General features: G+C 38.7%; 1 protein-coding gene across 8 annotated transcripts in view; it reads left to right on the top strand.

Annotated features, from left to right (window-relative positions):
- Positions 1 to 216: 216 nt before the first annotated feature.
- The window catches only part of igfn1.1 (immunoglobulin like and fibronectin type III domain containing 1, tandem duplicate 1), a 37,793-nt gene continuing 27,221 nt past the window's right edge, over positions 217 to 10,788 (top strand). For 6 of the 8 annotated variants that reach the window (XM_021570037.2, XM_021570036.2, XM_021570035.2 and 3 more), the window contains exon 1: positions 7,316 to 7,478. The gene's annotated coding sequence lies outside the window, so the exon portion shown is untranslated. Of the gene's footprint in view, positions 236 to 7,315; positions 7,479 to 10,788 lie in introns of those variants that run through there. The other 2 variants (XM_036950775.1, XM_036950774.1) reach the window with 1 other exon arrangement.

Genomic DNA, 10,788 nt, shown 5'->3' with positions numbered 1-10,788 from the left:
GGAAACAGATGGAGGCAGTTATAAGAAGCCAGTTGTGGGAACTCCTGTTATGGAATTTGATGAAAACTGAGACTTCATTGTCTGTGCCTGAGTCATATGAGATGACTGCGGAAACCAGACGATTGAGAAAACAGAAATGTCTTTCCCCTACGTGAAAGATGCCAGGGAACCAATCACAAAAACGGAAACATCAAGAGCGTCTTACAAGTTAAGGTGAAGTTTGATGTATCAAGAGGTAAGACAGCTGTTTCTCTCATTGACTATAAAATTAATTGTTTCCCACCCACATTGCAAACACACTCTACCTTTGAGTCGATGAGAGAATTATGTGTAATAACTTCGTAATACACTTCATTTAACAGAAATGTGGTATTTTTATTTTAGAAAATGATATAATAATTGCTTTATAGTTTCTTTTGGATTTCTCTGCAAACTTAAAAACAATTTGGACCAGGTAGTAACCAATTTAAGTATCAAAGTGTACTCATTGTTAGAACACACTTGCCAGATTACCTAAAATATGTTCAGCTGGATTCAGCATTATATTTTCAGGAGAAAAAAAGTTTCCTGTGAGAAAAAGTTAATTTGTGACAATGTAATGGACCTGACAGCCTATTTAGAGGGTTTGGTGCCAACGTTGAAATTGGAGCCACAGGCTGAGTAAAATGTCAGAAACATAAATGTATTACTTGAAAAAAAAAATACAAAAACAGCATGCAAAATCTATATATTTTCAAATCAACATATGTAATGAGACAACAGCTGCATGCAATCAGATAAGGGGGTTGGCTCTACCAAAACAAAGAAATGGCAGGGAACAAACATGATTTCTCAATGTATGACGTCTTCTCATACATTGCCTATTAAGTTTATGCTTGTCACTACGGTTACATACTAACCATGTTACATACTGTCGGTAAGCAATATTATTAGTTTATTAAGGTATTATTGATATTAAGGTTTCAGTCCCGGCCACGGTCAATTTGAATATGGCTATATGGAGAAAAATAACTAATATATCCATGAACTTGTTAATTAGTTAGGCCACCCTGCTAAGTATTATCATTGAAATTGATTTTGTGTCCTTTTGAATTAGAAATAAAACAACAACATGTGAGAAAGTATGTTAGTTACATTAAGTACAGTTGAAGTCGGACGTTTACATACACTTAGGTTGGATTCATTAAAACTTGTTTTTCAACCGCTCCTCTACTTTGTGTATGACACAAGTAATTTTTCCAACAGTTGTTTGCAGACAAAGTATTTCACAGATAATTCACTGCATCACAATTCCGGTGGGACAGAAGTTTACATACAGTAAGTTGACAGTGCCTTTAAACAGCTTGGAAAATACCAGAAAATTATGTCATGGCTTAAGAAGCTTCTGATAGGCTAATTGACATCATTTGAGACAATTGGAGGTGTACCTGTGGACGTATTTCAAGGCCTACAAACTCAGTGCATCTTTGCTTGACATCATGGGAAAATCAAAAGTAATCAGCCAAGACCTCAGAAAAAAATGGTAGTTCTCAACAAGGTCTACAATTTCCAACGACCTGAAGGTACCACCTAAACCAATGCCTGAAGCTACCACGTTTATCTGTACAAATAATAGTACGCAAGTATAAACACCATGGGACCAGGCAGCCGTCATACCGCTCAGGATGGAGACGCATTCTGTCTCCTAGAGATGACCGTACTTTGTTTAGAAAAGTACAGAACAACAGTAAAGGACCTTGTGAAGATGCTGGAGGAAACAAGTACAAAAGTATCTACATCCACCGTAAAACGAGTCCTATATAGACGTAACCTGAAAGGCCGCTCAGCAAAGAAGAAGCAACTGCTCAAAATCCGCCATATAAAAGCCAGACTACAGTTTGCAAATGCACATGTAATGAAACAGCAGGGAGCAGGTCTCGAACCCTCGACCTTCTAGCCCAAGGTCCGGCGCGCTATCGACTGTGCCGCAATAGCATGCTCACGCGGCAGAGTCAATTTCCACGCTTATATACCCAGGATCATTACACTAATCCTTCCTTTCAAAGAGCTAGTCCTCGCGCTAGCTTGCAACTCTACATCTTACAGGAACGCGCTCACCGGCCAAGCACCTACACTGTTGTGGATGCAAGGTCCGATCACTTCTGACACCAATGTAATGAAACAAGCAGGGAGCAGGTCTCGAACCAGCCTCCTCTAGCCCGAGGTCCAGCGCGCTGCCGGCTGTGCCGCAAACAACACAGGGTTGTTTCACACATCGGGACAAAGATTGTACTTTTTGGAAAAATGTCCTCTGATATGATGAAACAAAAACAGAACTGTTTGGCCATAATGACCATCGTTATGTTTGGATAAAAAAGGGGGTGGCTTGCAAGCCAAATAACACCACCCCAACCGTGAAGCACGGGGGTGGCAGCATCATGTTGTGTGGGTGCTTTGCTGCAGGTGGGACTGGTGCACTTCACAGAATAGATGGCATCATGACACAGGAAAACGATGTCGGTATATTGAAGCAACATCTCTAGACATCAGTCAGGAAGTTAAAGCTTGGTCGCAAATAGGTATTACAAATTGACAATGACCCCAAGCATACTTCCAAAGTTGTGGCAAAATGGCTTAAGGAAAACAAAGTCAAGGTATTGGAGTGGTCATCACAAAGCCCTGACCTCAAACTCATAGATAATTTGTGGGCAGAACTGAAGAAGGGTGTGCGAGCAAGGAGGCCTACAAAACTGACTCAGATAAACCAGCTCTGTCAGGAGGAATTGGCCAGAGTTCACCCAACTTATTGTGGGAAGCTTGTGGAAGGCTACCCAAAACTTTTGACCCAAGTTAAACCATTTTGAAGGCAATCCTACAAAATACTAATTGAGTGTATGTAAACTTCTGACCCACTGGGAATGTGATGAAAGAAACAAAAGCTGGAATAAATTATTGTCTTTACTATTATTCTGCCATTTCACGTTCTCAAAATTAAGTGGTATCCTAACTGACCTAAAACAGGGAATTTTTACTTGGATTAAATGTCAGGAATTGTGAAACATTTTGTTTAAATGTATAAGGCTAAGGTTTATGTAAACTTCCGACTTCAACTGTACCTGTATACCATGTAAAGGGAAAGTAGGATACCTAGTCAGTTGTAAAACTGAACGCATTCAGCTGAAATGTGTCTTCTGCGTTCAACCCAACAACTCTGAATCAAAAATGTGGTGCTGCCATAATCAATTTCCACATCTTCGGCGCCCAGGGAACAGTGGATTAGCTGACTTGTTCAGGGGCAGAATGACATATTTTTACCTTGCCAGCTCGAGGATTCGACCCAGCAACACTTTACAGTTACTGACCCAATGCTCTAACCACTAGGCTACCTGTACAACATCATAGGATGTAATGTACACCTATATATATATATAGCCCCCCTCCCTTCTCTGTATAAGGATTATGTTTAAAGCCACCCCAACATGGTGGTGACGATGGACATGGTATCAACAGAAAAGAGATGGCCTAAGCGTAGACAGTATTCTTACATGTCACCCTTGTCCACATGTCACGACTAATAATTACAGTTATTTGCTGGCTATTCAATCCATAGAGCTGAAAATCATCGTTGTAGCACGATTGACATTTAAAGGCAATATTCCCACGTTATACGGAGACTGCATTCATTCAGAACTATAACACCGAACTTTGGCAATATGGATTGAATCGAGCCCTAAGTATAAACCTGACAACATATTATTAAGTCCAGGCAGTTGCTATATTTGACCTAAACCATTTGTTTCACATAATAATGTATAGATTATGTCAATTACACACTGTCTAGTTATCCCATTATCGCAACGAGAGAATTAGCAATATGTGAGATGATGTTTTCGAGAGGACGGAAAAGTGAGGTTTATGACACCTCTTGCCTTTCATGGCAAAGTGCAATAGTTTTACTGCGAGGGCAAAGCAGGGTGAGCACAGGAAGATTGTCTTGAAACGATCAGCTCAGGGAAGGAAACAAGCTTGGGCATTTCAAGGTCTGCTCCTCAGGTTGCTCTCCAATTGCATGATCTGACCAAGCTCTCTGTTGCTAAGTGTGTTGGTAGGTTTTGCCAATGGTAATAAAATATATAAGGTCACTTAATATTACAGCCAATGCAGGTGCGTTCTCTCAAGTAGGCAGTTATTAATACGAACTCATAAACCAAGTCCAAAACATTGGGCACTACTACTAAGCCTTATGGGGCAAGACTTTGAATTTGTAAAACCGCAAAATGTGTAAAATGATAAAACTATTTATCAAGTAACTTAGCTTAAAAAGGATCTTATAACTTAACTTTTCATTACACATACAGTGTATTGTATAATTGCTAGGAAAGGTGTGAAATTTGAGATATGTGTAAATGAATAAATAAATAAAGAGTGTTTGCTTTGGGTGTGGTGTTGTGGTGGTTATGGTCATGGCATTGATTTGTAATGGGACAAGAACAGCTTTATGTCCTGCTTTATACCGACAGGATGAGATGACCTTTCAGACATCTTGCTGTGAATTCCCTATGTCAGGGATCAAGGGCAATAGTTAACTTTTATTTATGTTCTAAAAATATAGATACCCTAATAACTTAAACAACTCACAGTTGGCATGACTGTGAGCCTCTTTTAAAGTACTATGCCAAATGTCAACCAGCGCCTAAATAAACATGTTCTATTCATACTCAGTATAGGCACATGCTGAAATAAACCAAATAAAAATGTACTCATAAGATCATATTGCTTTAAATAATTGCAACAGATGCATTTAACATTCTCCCTCTGAATTATATAGTGTACCACTGTGACAAAAAAATGGAAAGAATGGTTTTTACAAAGGCTGTGATTAAATGTACATTAATATCCATTATCTTTTCAGGTCCATCCAATGGATCATTTATTGGATACCGGAATAACATGGCCCTTGGAGAAAAGCTTCAGCCATAAAGTTGCTACAGTACATTACCAAACATTTACATTGCATTCATCTTAAGATAGCTAGGTGAGACAGCTACATATCACAGTTGTATTAAAGCCAGATTCAGTAAGTCCCAAATCAAATATAAAATGTACGTTTCTTGTTTAACATATTTCAAAATGGATAAATTAAAGCTTAAATTATCCATTTGGCTCACTTCAAAGAGATACAAAATACAGTTTTACAAGTTATTAAAAGTACAGCAGCTTGGTTTACAAATTGCAGGTCAGATTTCTCAAGGTAATTATGATGCGCAGGCCTATTGACCATTTTGTCACGTTTTCTGAGTAAAACTGGAAACTGAATTGTGGCTGATTTTTATTCAGCAAGGCAGGCATTCCTCACTCATGATTGCTAATATCACACTGCTATGGACAGTGCCAATGATAATCACAATGTAATGAATACTCAGGGAGAAAAAGGTGGAGATTCACGCGCAGAGCACAGCAGGTGTTTGTTTCCCTTTCGCAGAAGGCAGGAATCGTGGTCCCAGGCAGGCAATGGTCATACACAGGTAGACAAACAGGCAGGTGAATCAAAACTAGGACTGAAGGCTTTAACTGGTTCTCACAAACGAGCTAGGAAAAGGCTTAGTAGAGTCAGAACGAACAATACCGCACAAAGGCACAAACAGAATGAACTGAACTAAATAAGGAGCTGATGAGACCAGGTGAGTAACTAACACAGGTGAAATCAATTAACAAAAATGAAAGACAGGGCTACGTTCATGAACACAAAGAAAGTGCTACGCTCAAGAAACAACGAAACAGAACACAAGGTTGACTAAAAAACTAATTACAGAACCTTACACAGAAAAGTCTGAGTTAGTTGTCTTCTGGTAAATTAAACTATAGGACGTTAGTTACACAGAAAGCTAGAGAGCTAATTTAGCTGGCTAGCAAACAGCTGTCGATATATTATTCAATCATTGCTAAATGTGCAAACCGGTGGTGTAGCCTACTATAGTAAAAACAATTTTTTACAGTACTTGCAAACATTTCACGTCTTACGTTCATAGTTGACTTGTACATAAAAATAAAAAAAATCCAGCAGCCTACATGTTTGTTGTAACTAGAAGAGGCCTACTGGTTGATCTGGATCAAAGGGTGGCTGGCCCAGCAGCTGCTTGACAACTCTCAGGTAGCCTAGACTCTAGAGGATGTTATGACGTCTTACCTGGTTTTCTTTTGTTGGCCTGAATAAACAAAATATAACATGTAAACAAAATCACGAAACTGACACTTACTGAGTCTGGTTTTTAGTACATTTTCTTAAATAAAGAAGTTATCAGCAAAGGCAGTGCTAGTACAGTAAAAAAAGACAAGTGCACGTTTATTTTCTTTCTTTCTTTATAATTTTTTTAATGGGAGGGGTAAAAAAAGAAAAAGAACATTGACAATTATGGTTACTGTAACCATAGAAATCACAGTGAAATGAATTACAGTAATTGAGACAGTAATCAATACTTCCATACTCCTCAGACTTGACAGGAAAATAACAGCCAAGTTACGTTCCACACTAAATTTAATGGGACCAATTCAAGTCTTATGATTTACGCTTCATAAGAACCTTTCCAACACCACAGAAGAACTTACAAATATTAACCACTGAGCCAAAATAGCAATCACTGGTCATTTTCAATAATAAACGTTGGTATTTAAAAATATATACACTTTCATGCATTTATTTCCCTTTTTCATTCTCAGGTGCCCTGACCTGTATGGTTTACAGTCAACATAAAAGTGCTTCTTATCGCCAAATTGGTTTGAGGATGGCGAGATGTAACTAAGAAGGTAAAGAAAGCTTAGGTAGTCTATCGAGTTGTTATTTCTTAATGTCAAACGTTAGCAGTCTTTCTGATATATTAATTAATCTTTGAAATTATACAAAAAAACATTAACCACTGTATTTTCATTTACATTTTGTTGACTGATTTATTGAAATGAACAATTTACATCTTACTACAATTTATTCACACACACAATACTACATTTATTAGTCAAAAGCAACTGTAATAAACACAGACCTTATTACTTCTAGTAATGAATGACACTCAAATGTATAATTGAAAATAACCATAACCATAGGTCTAGACAAACTTGCAGTGTTATATTCTGGATATACACCATGAAGAACATATCATATTTTTTCTCTTTCAGGATTTTAAGTGAAAGTGTGGTTATGGGAACCAGTTAATGAACATTACAGTATGAGGAGTGCCACTGTAAAGGAAGAGTTAGTTAGACCCACCCTTAGTGGAGCCCCCCTCTTCACTGCCCACCCAACCAAACGTCTTTGGTGCAACTCCTCAACACAAATACAAAAAAGACAACTCGTTTTGGCAGTCGCTTAGTCTTCAGGCAGAGACACACACGTTGCTCTTTAGGATTTATTACCGAGCACAACTTGGAACAGGCACTCAAATATCAGAGTAGCCACAGTGTTGCTTGAAAGGAGCACAGCTGAGAGCACTGAGGACTGTGAGCAGGTAGGTCGTTCTTCCCTCCTCTCTGGCAGAATGGGGGGGTCGGACGAGATGGACCAGCATGGAGGGAAATACAAACTGGCCTTGTACCTTTTTTAATTGTGCCAGTATTGTTATTCTGTTATGTGACTTGAGGAAAGAACAACATTCCATAATGTACATAAAGTAGTAGTAATAGTGTTTTAGTTGATCTGGGAAACATAGTGATAATGCTATTCTGCATATGAGTATGTAAGCAGATGTTGTATGACCACAGGGATTTTCAGTTGATATCGGAAGATTAGGGTGTAAAATAACTTCAGCAGGGCTGAATACCTTTAAAAGGTACATAAAAGACTTAAGGGTAGAGGGTATTAAATGTCGCAACTGTTTGCTTTCTGGTCTTTAAGTTTTTAATGCCCTCTTATTTCAGTTACTCAAGTTACTGAATACCTCATTAAGTTAGTTACGGACATTCACTTCCTTATGTGTCTGACATACTGTACTGTACATTAGACTGGGATTCCATATGAAGATGTACAGCTGACTTGGTGGTAATGCATGAAATCTTTTTAGTTTGGCATGTGTGTTCTACAGTTTGAATTTCACTGTTGTGGAATTTGTAGAGCTGGATCATAGACGTGAGGTCATAGCCGTGAGGTCATAGTTGTGAGGTTTGAGGGTGACGGCTAACTATAGATGGAGGTGTCAAATAAAAATGCAGCCCAAACATATATGATATGCCATAGTGGGCTTGTTTTATAGCCAAGCCGCAAAAATCTATTCTGTATTCAATACAATTTAGACTTTACATATATATCTATACAGTATATACATATGAATGTGTGCCATTCAGAGGATGAATGGGCAAGATACAATTATGAAGTGCCTTTCAACCGAGTATTATAGTAGGTGCACTGGTTTGTGTCAAGAACTGCAACAATTCTGGGTTTTTCACACTTCCTGTGTGTATCAAGAATGGTCCACCACCCAAAGGACATCCAGCCAACTTGAAACGAATGTGGGAAGTATTGGAGTCTAAATGGGCCTGCATCCCAGCGGAATGCTTTCGAGACCTTGTAGAGTCTATGCCCCGACGAATTGACACTGTTCTGAGGGCAAAAGGGGTGGGGGAGGTGACTACCTAATGAAGCTGGTCGATAGAATGCCAAGAGTGTGCAAAGCTGTCATCAAGGCAAAAGGGTGGCTATTTTGAAGAATCTCAAATATAAAATACATTTTGGTTTGTTTAACACATGCTCCTGTTTAACACACTTAAATATTTTGGCTTGCCCATTCACCCTCTGAATGGCACACATGCGCAATCCATATCTCAATCGTCTCAGGGCTTTTTACCCGTTTCCTCCCCTTCATCTACACTAATTGAAGTGGATTTAACAAGTGACATCGAAAAGGCATTATAGCTTTCACCTGGATTCACCTGGGCAGTCTATGTCACTCAGTGTGTACTGCATGTGTGTGAGAGTGCAAACATTTTTCTATGTCGGACTAACGATAAGAAGATACTTGTATCTAAATGAACTATTGTTGTGTCATTTTACAGAAGCAGAAACAAAATAGAAGATACATGATTGCATTTGGAAACAATGCAGTAGAACAAAAGGAACATAACATTAACAAAATGCCCTGTGTGTTATAATGACAATGTGCAAAACATACCTTGAGTCTCTATTGTGGTATTTATGCATGAATTTGGCAGCTCCCTTAATTGAAAATAATTCAGAAAACCATTTGGAAATGCAAGTACTACCCTTCAAATACAGCACCCGTCTGTCACCAAAACCCCTTGTCATCAAGGAACTGTTTTTTTGTGAGTTATACAGCTGTGGTTAGTGTAGGTGTGAAAAATTGCCGGGAGGGACACTTGGTGACCTCTCAGATGCCATTTCAAGTGTGAGGTCAACAGCACAGTCAATGGTGGAAGACAGAGTTACTCAGACTTGTCTAGCACCATTTTAGCAATAAGTACGCGGGTCATTCCATGAAAAGGGTGTATTTTAACTAGGCCTTTACAATGATGGTGAAACTTGGAGACATTTTTGGATTAAGCTTTCTGCCCATATCAGATATGTCTATGTCCTTGGAAATGTTCATGTTACTTACACCCTCATGCTAATCACATTATCCTTTTAGCTTAACCGTCCCGTGGGGAGGACACCAATCCTTAAGTATTCTTCATTTTCACCAAAAATGACAAATTATATGTTTAAGTAAATTTCTTAAAAGTGTACATGTCCAAAAGGCACTCATTTTGTGGAATGAGCCACATGTGTTCGTTTGCTGTTCAGCCCTTGATGAGATCATTCTCACGGCTCACTGTAGGTTCAGCACACTGTCAAGCTGGTTGATTCATAGTGTAGCTTCATCCTGCCCCTAAATTAATGGCCTTGCTGCTGTAGTGTTACATAGCAAGAACGCACAGGTCTTTGTCAATCTTCCCTCAGAGGTGAAATTGACACAAGTTTACCTGCACACTATTACAACACTTCATGGTGTTAGGACAGTGTGTGAATGTTTGCTACCAAGTGGATAAAGTTAAACATCACATTTACCAGTTAACAGGACATGTTAAATGGAGCCTTGAAGATCATGAGGTTGAGTGCACATCAAACCTGGACACTTTATTTAGAGTGTTGTTAATTAATTCAGTTTCATGACTGCACATTGGAAGTCAGGGCAGGGCTGCATCTGTTTTGTCTATCACTCTGTAATACAACACCTTTATGAGTTCATGTGAAACACCATGTGGGAACACCATTTTAAATATTTGCAAGAGGAAGGAGCTACAAGACAAAATTGCATCACTGATCCAGTATCAACACTATTTTATTTAATTTAGTTATCAAGTAGTCTAAGTAAGCACTTGTGTGACAATTATATAACAAAGTACAAAACTAGTAACAAACATACGCCACAACAGGAGTAATACTGCATGTAAACACATACATACAAATAGACATACATTATCAAAAAAGAGGACTCTTCTTTCCATCAACAACAGCAACACATTTCAAGACAGCCTGGCACCAGTGTGGTAAATTACTTATGCTGCCAGTCGTGGAATCTTACCCCACATACTGGTTATAAAGCATGCCTCCTATTTCTCACTGCGACATAAGTGTTACCTTTTATACAGCCACGTATCAGAGAAACAAGTGATTTTCTGTGTGATAGCACACATTAATCCCCGAGCTGACAAGGTAAAACATCTGTCGTTCTGCCCCTGAACAAGGCAGTTAACCCACTGTTCCTAGGTTGTCATTGAAAATAAGATGTTGTTCTTAACTCCCTTGCCTAGTTAAATGAAGGTAAA

Source organism: Oncorhynchus mykiss, chromosome 17 (genome assembly GCF_013265735.2).
Source record: "Oncorhynchus mykiss isolate Arlee chromosome 17, USDA_OmykA_1.1, whole genome shotgun sequence".
Classification (NCBI taxonomy): Eukaryota; Metazoa; Chordata; class Actinopteri; order Salmoniformes; family Salmonidae; genus Oncorhynchus; species Oncorhynchus mykiss.
The sequence above is the reverse complement of the archived record's forward strand: the minus strand, read 5'-3'. Positions and strand labels throughout refer to the sequence as shown.